The sequence below is a fragment of the Fukomys damarensis genome, unplaced genomic scaffold (assembly GCF_012274545.1).
Source record: "Fukomys damarensis isolate Sample0158 unplaced genomic scaffold, DMR_v1.0_HiC HiC_scaffold_39, whole genome shotgun sequence".
Classification (NCBI taxonomy): domain Eukaryota; kingdom Metazoa; phylum Chordata; class Mammalia; order Rodentia; family Bathyergidae; genus Fukomys; species Fukomys damarensis.
In genome coordinates this window covers 45,452,264-45,458,404 of record NW_022900951.1, presented here as the reverse complement: position 1 = coordinate 45,458,404, position 6,141 = coordinate 45,452,264, and the positions used below count along the sequence as shown (strand labels likewise).

Here is a 6,141-nt window from a genome sequence, read left to right as displayed (position 1 = left end):
CAAACAGGGCCACTAGGCCAGCAAACGGAAAAAGCAAAATTTGGGCCTGAGACCCTGACTGAGAAGCCCACGTTTTGCTAGCACAGGCCTGGAAATCTAGGTACTCTCTCTTCCTCTGAGTGACTGGCCTCACTCACTCCAATATGTGCCCCAAACAAGAAAATGTGTTCTCCAGGAGGCCTAAGAGCCCATCTGAGCTCCATGTGGGTCTATCCAGATGTGAGACTTACTCCCTGGGGTCTACTCTGTTTCTACTGTCAGATCTCTCCCCTATCAGAGACACCGTCACACTACCAACTCCCAAGTCCCTCCTGGCGCCCAGTGGAGCTGCCAGAACAATCAGATGCTTGTGTGTCTGCTCCACGGCAAGCCCTGGTTCCTTGCAGGGCTGGAGCCTGGGGAAGCCACAATCTTGTGGAAAGAAGCTGTGCTGTGCTTCAGAATTCCACGGGTGAAATGCTCAGCCTGTCTGCCCCTGGCTGTGTGAACTGCCTCGGGTCAATCAACAACTATGAACTGGTTTCTCACTGTGCAAAAACAAAAGAAAAACAAACAAAAAAACACAGTTAAGTGGGTCCTGCCCAAGAACACACAGGCTGCTGCGCTTCCAGGATGACTGGAGAATCGCCAAAAGGCAGAAAACCATATACAGATGTGACGTGATTTCAGTTGAACTGACACTTTTCCAAAATCCAAGGTAAATCCCTGTGCACGTCTCATTTGTCCTGGCATCAGCTTCTGCCAGCAGCCTGCATATGAAAGGAAGCTGAGGCTAGGAGGGACTGCAGCATTTACTCCCCAAGGGCCAATCAATTCTGCCTGTTACAGTGTCTGCAGTGAGACGTGATCAGACTCAAGAAAGGAGGTCTGAAACACCATTTTATGCTATCTGCTTTCAATTTTGTGTATGAAATCCTGATTTGACCTAAAACATTTAGACCCATATCCACCAGCCTGCCTCCATGCTGTTGGGTATTCCTTTATACTCTGAAATTGAAAATGTCTCAGACTGATCTTTTGTGATACATCCTTCTCACAAATATCATGTATTTGTTCACCTGACTTCTCTCAGACATCAAATACCATCAAAGGGCATTCAGATTCTCAAGTCAGAAACTTACAAGTTGTCCATCACCACTCCCTTTACCTCATTTCTTCTGTATCCAGGTTGCTACCAAATCCTGAATATTCTACCTCAAATTTATACCAATATCCCTCCCTTTCCATCATTCAAGTATAGACCACTGTTGTCTAAATCTATCCTACTTGACAGTGTCTCTTAACTGCTCTCCCAGCTTCAATCTTTCTTACTACAATCAGTTCTATGGAGAGTAATCTTAAAATGTAAATGAAACCATGACATCTCCCTGTTTAAATATCTTCTCACCTTCCCTATTACAACTAGAATCAATGTCAAACTCTTCACTCTGGCCAAGCAGTGGCTTTGGGAGGAACCTAACCTTCTTCTGTTTTCATCTTCATCCCTCACTGTCATTCATTCAAATATTTTGGATATTTTTCAATAAGAATTCATACTTTATTCACTGATGCAATTTTAAATATAATTATCTTCAAAAACAGTGATACTGTAACATGCAATTCTAGATAAAATTCCTATGCGTGCTATAAAAACTCAGCTTTTTAAAAAGTAATCTAGCACTACCTTCTTATTCCAAACAAATCTTAATCCTGGGCTGGGGATTTAATTCAGGGGCACCATGCCTGCCTTACAAGCTCAAGGTCCTGAGTTTGATCCCCAGTACCAGAAAAAAACAAAACAAAACAAAACAACAACAACCTAATTCTGTCTCCACTTACCCTATGCAGAAATTTTTAAAACTCTTTTTCAGGTCCTACCCGAATGTGACTCCTCAACATCTACTACTGCAACTTCAAAACATGCCACCTCCTACTTTTTTTCCTCTACTTCCTTCATTCTCATCTTGGGACCTCTGTATTCTCATTTGCTTTATTAGTAACACCCTTCTGCCCACTCCTCACTGACCAGATCTTACATTATCCTACATAAATAAATAAACTGGAGCTTTGTTATAGCCAATGTGATCGATCATGCCTTCCAATTTGCCTAAGTTGTGTCTACTGCTATAGTAAAATTATAACTTTACTCTAAAAGGTGATATAACTTGGTTAGGAAATTCTATAGTGGACTCTATTTACAAGTTCAATATACCTAAAGAGGTAGGAGTAACATGGAAGAGAGGAGGAAGGAGGATGACAGAAGAATGGAATTAAAGCATGTGAGTAGCAAGCATAGAAGGATCTAGGAAGAAAAAAGATGGAGGATAATAAAGACTAAGATACTGGGAGAAAAGAGAAATGGGTAAGCTAAGCTGAGTAACAACCAAAAGAATGAGGACAGTAAGAAAAATAATAGCTGAGACAGTCACATCTCAACAGTGATTAAGGATTCTCAACTCATTGAAGTACAAATATGAAATGATTCTATTTTTCCAGTAGCTGATCTCCATTTAGTAAAGTTGAAAACCTTCCCTTCATACTCGTGTGGGATTGGCCAAATTCCATAACTTGCTGGTGATATCATTACTAGAATGATGCCATACTGATATTCATGAGCCAATCACATTTATGTTACGATTTTATTTTTTAACTCTAAGTCTCAGATCTCCTTTGACTAGCCCAGGTCATGCTAGAACTGAGTGACTTCAATCTCATAGTGTGTAGGAGGTGAGAAACTCATGGATTGCACCTTCTCTTTGTTATCCTCCCTTTTAGTCACTTACTTTTTCCTCCATGGTGTGATGGAACACACAAAGAGAAAAGGATAAGCAACTCTTTACTCAACTGGCTTTTTTCAAAGCCTATGCTATTTACTGAATTAACACCTTTCTTAGATCATAGTCAAGAGATTAAGAGGATAGGTTGTAAGAATGGCAGTACTTTATTGATGTAGCTTTCCTGAGTATTGAAAGCCCCTTGTAGGATTTGGTCATGCCTCCCCACTGACCTCAATTAGTGACTTTCACAGAGCATCCCTCTCTTATGTATCCCTTAGGTATCCACCCACTTATCATGGCACTACTGGAAAGACATAGTTCTCAATCTCGTCTTCTCCAAGTTTTCCAACTCTATAATAGTCTTAACTCCCTCTCTTCCAGGCAATTCCTATAATGCCTTTAGCCAGTTCTCTTTTCATTTACTGAATTTGGAATCATATCAACAAGTACAAAGGTTAAGAAGGGATACTGAGGAAGGAAATGTCTTTTATTGTTAGAGAAAATCATGATTATTATAATATTGATTTGTAGTTTCATTTCATTGTTGCCAGAGAACATGCAGTTATTGAATTTTTAATATCTACAAAATCTGTAGTGAGGGATACTTTTATACTTGCTACTGGTATTTTTTCCTTCCTGTATTCTTTGGTCAGTCTTGCTAGGAATTTATGAATTTTATTAATCTTTTTGAAGAACTTTTGACTTTACCATTTTTCCCCTCTACTTGGATTTAATTTGTCCTTATTTTACTAGCTTTCAAAGATGGAATTTAATTTAAGACTTTGTTTTTTCAATATAAGCAAGCAAAATAATAAATTTCTTTGTGTACTGCCTTAGTTGTATTCTACATTTTGATATCTTATGATCAGTATATTCTAATCTTCCTTGTGATCTTGTTTTTGATTAGTAGTTTGTTCAGAAATGTTATTTCATTTATAAATAGTTGGAGGCATTACATATACTTCTAGATATACGACGTTTATTTTTTAATTTGTTGTTATGGGAAGAGGATGTATTCATCATGATTTTAAATTTCTGATGTTTATGGGCACGTTTTGTGGCTAATACTATAGTTTACCTTGGTGAAAATTTCATGTGCCCTTGAGAATAATATGAATTTTGAAGTTATTAGGTATATAAGTATTCTATCAAATGTCAAATAGACTAACTTGGATAATAGCATTATCAAAATATTCTAAATCTTTATTTTTTGTTTTACAAATTACTGAAGAATGATAATATCATCAGTTAGTATTATAAATATCTCTCTGATTGCATTTGTTGTCTCAATTTTGGAGCTTTTTTAGATACATATATTTATAATTATTATTCACTAACCTACTGTCTTTATGAATTGTCTCATTTTATCTCATATGTCTAATGTAATTATATATGCAATTAAGTCTATCATTTGCTATTTGTGTTATTTCTGTCTCATTTTCCTATCTGGTAAGAAACATTTTTATTATTTTAATACCTTAATTTGCTTTTTACCTATAATTTTTGCACATTTTTAGTGATTTCTGAAGGGATACAATATGTATCATTAACTTATCACAGTCTAGTAGCATTAACATTTATCAGTTCACATAAAGAACAATGCATTTACAATGATAGAAATCCACTCACTTCTCTCAATTGTGCAGTTGCGGTATACTTTTCATTTTGACATTCATTGAAGATATAAAAACGAATTGTTTTAAATTGTTCTTTGTATAATCAAAGGAAAATAAAATATATTTTATAGTTAGCCGTTTTGGTGCTTTTCACTCCTCACTGTAGATCAGATTTCCTTTGGATTTCATTTTGCTTCAACTTGAAGAATTTTGCTTAGCATTATCTGTAGTGCTGTTCTACTGCTGACTAGCTTTCTCAGCCTTTGTTTAACACAAACATTTTGTATTTCACATTCATTTTTCAAGTAGATATATACATATGATATAGAATTTTGGTGTGATCATTTATTTTTTCCGTTTTTCTGTTTTGCTCTTTATACATGCTGAAGAAAACTAAGCATGGTATTTTTTGAGAGTAATGTAAAAATTCTGGTCTAGCTCTTGATTACTAAACCCAAACCCTCCTTCCTCCCTTGTTTTTCAGCTCAGGTTTCTAGATGCAGAACGAAAGTCCAAAGCAAGGGCCTCTAGTATCTGTGAGACAGCTTTGACACCTTTCCTGTCATTCAGTTGGGACTAAGAAAGTAGCTTGGATTTTCCAGGAGGCCTGGTGAATGTGGAGAGGGAAAGGGACGGAGATGTGGATTCACTCTTCTGTTATACACACTGTCCTGAAGAAAAGTGATGTCTCCTACCTTGCAGCTTAATCTTTGTGCCTCAACACCTCTCCCTAAGGGAACACTGATGATTAGAAACAGCATCAATCCCATTTCCAGGGGAAATTCACATTAGAGCAGATTGATAAGCCTAGGAAGCTTTCAAGTTGGTGAGCTCTTGATAGTGTCTTTCACGATTGGGATTTGAAATGAGTCCAGTGTCTCCAGTCTGACAATATTTAGAGGCCAGAGGTGTTTCTTAAGAGAAAGCCTGTACAGGAAAGTAAGTGAAAGCGCCACTGTTTAGCCCTCAACCTACAGGGAATAACACTACACAGTCAGAAGGTGGCCTTTCCTTCCTAACCCAAGGACAGCAACCATCATTTCCCACAGGATCTAGGGTGAACAGTGAAAGAGCACTGGCAAGTTAGGACATGCAAGCACCAAACAAAAGCAACTGAAAATAAACACCCAAAACCCCACGGCAGAATCAACAAAATAAGGTACAGTATCAGTGTCAGAATATATTAAGGAAGAATATATCAATATCTAGAAAAGAACACAGAGGACCAGAGATTTAACTCAGTGGCACTATGCCTGCCTCAAAAGCGCAAGGTCCTGAGTTCGATCCCCAGTACTAAAACAAAGGAACACAATTGTGTTAATGTGGTGTGTTAAGAAGAGGTGATAACTTTCAAGAGAATAAGAACAGAAATGGGGTTGTTAAGGCAATTTGGTCAAAGCATAAGTCTTTGAAAGTTCTCTGACAAGGAGTTTTATGTCTATCCTGTGGGTGACAATTCAAAAAATTTTAACAAGAGTATGTTTTTACAAAAAGTACTGACAAAATGTTTCTGTTGGGAATATTTTGAATATTTCACGATGAAGTATCCATGCCCTTTTCTGGGACACTTAAGTGCTGTCTAATCCTCTGTTAGTAAAATATTCATGCTAGGGCCAAGGATTTAGCTCAGTGGTGCCACTGCCCGCCTCGCAAGCACAAGGACCCAAGTTCAATCCCTGGTACCCAAAAGGAAAACAAAAAAAAAAATATATATATATATGTGTGTGTGTGTATTCATGCTAGTGTTAATAGATAAGGAAAATCTACTA

General features: G+C 37.4%; 1 pseudogene; it reads right to left on the bottom strand.

Moving 5' to 3' along the window:
• LOC104860308 overlaps positions 1–2,774 on the bottom strand; it is a 42,137-nt pseudogene extending 39,363 nt beyond the window's left edge.
• Between the last annotated feature and the right edge of the window lie 3,367 nt (positions 2,775–6,141).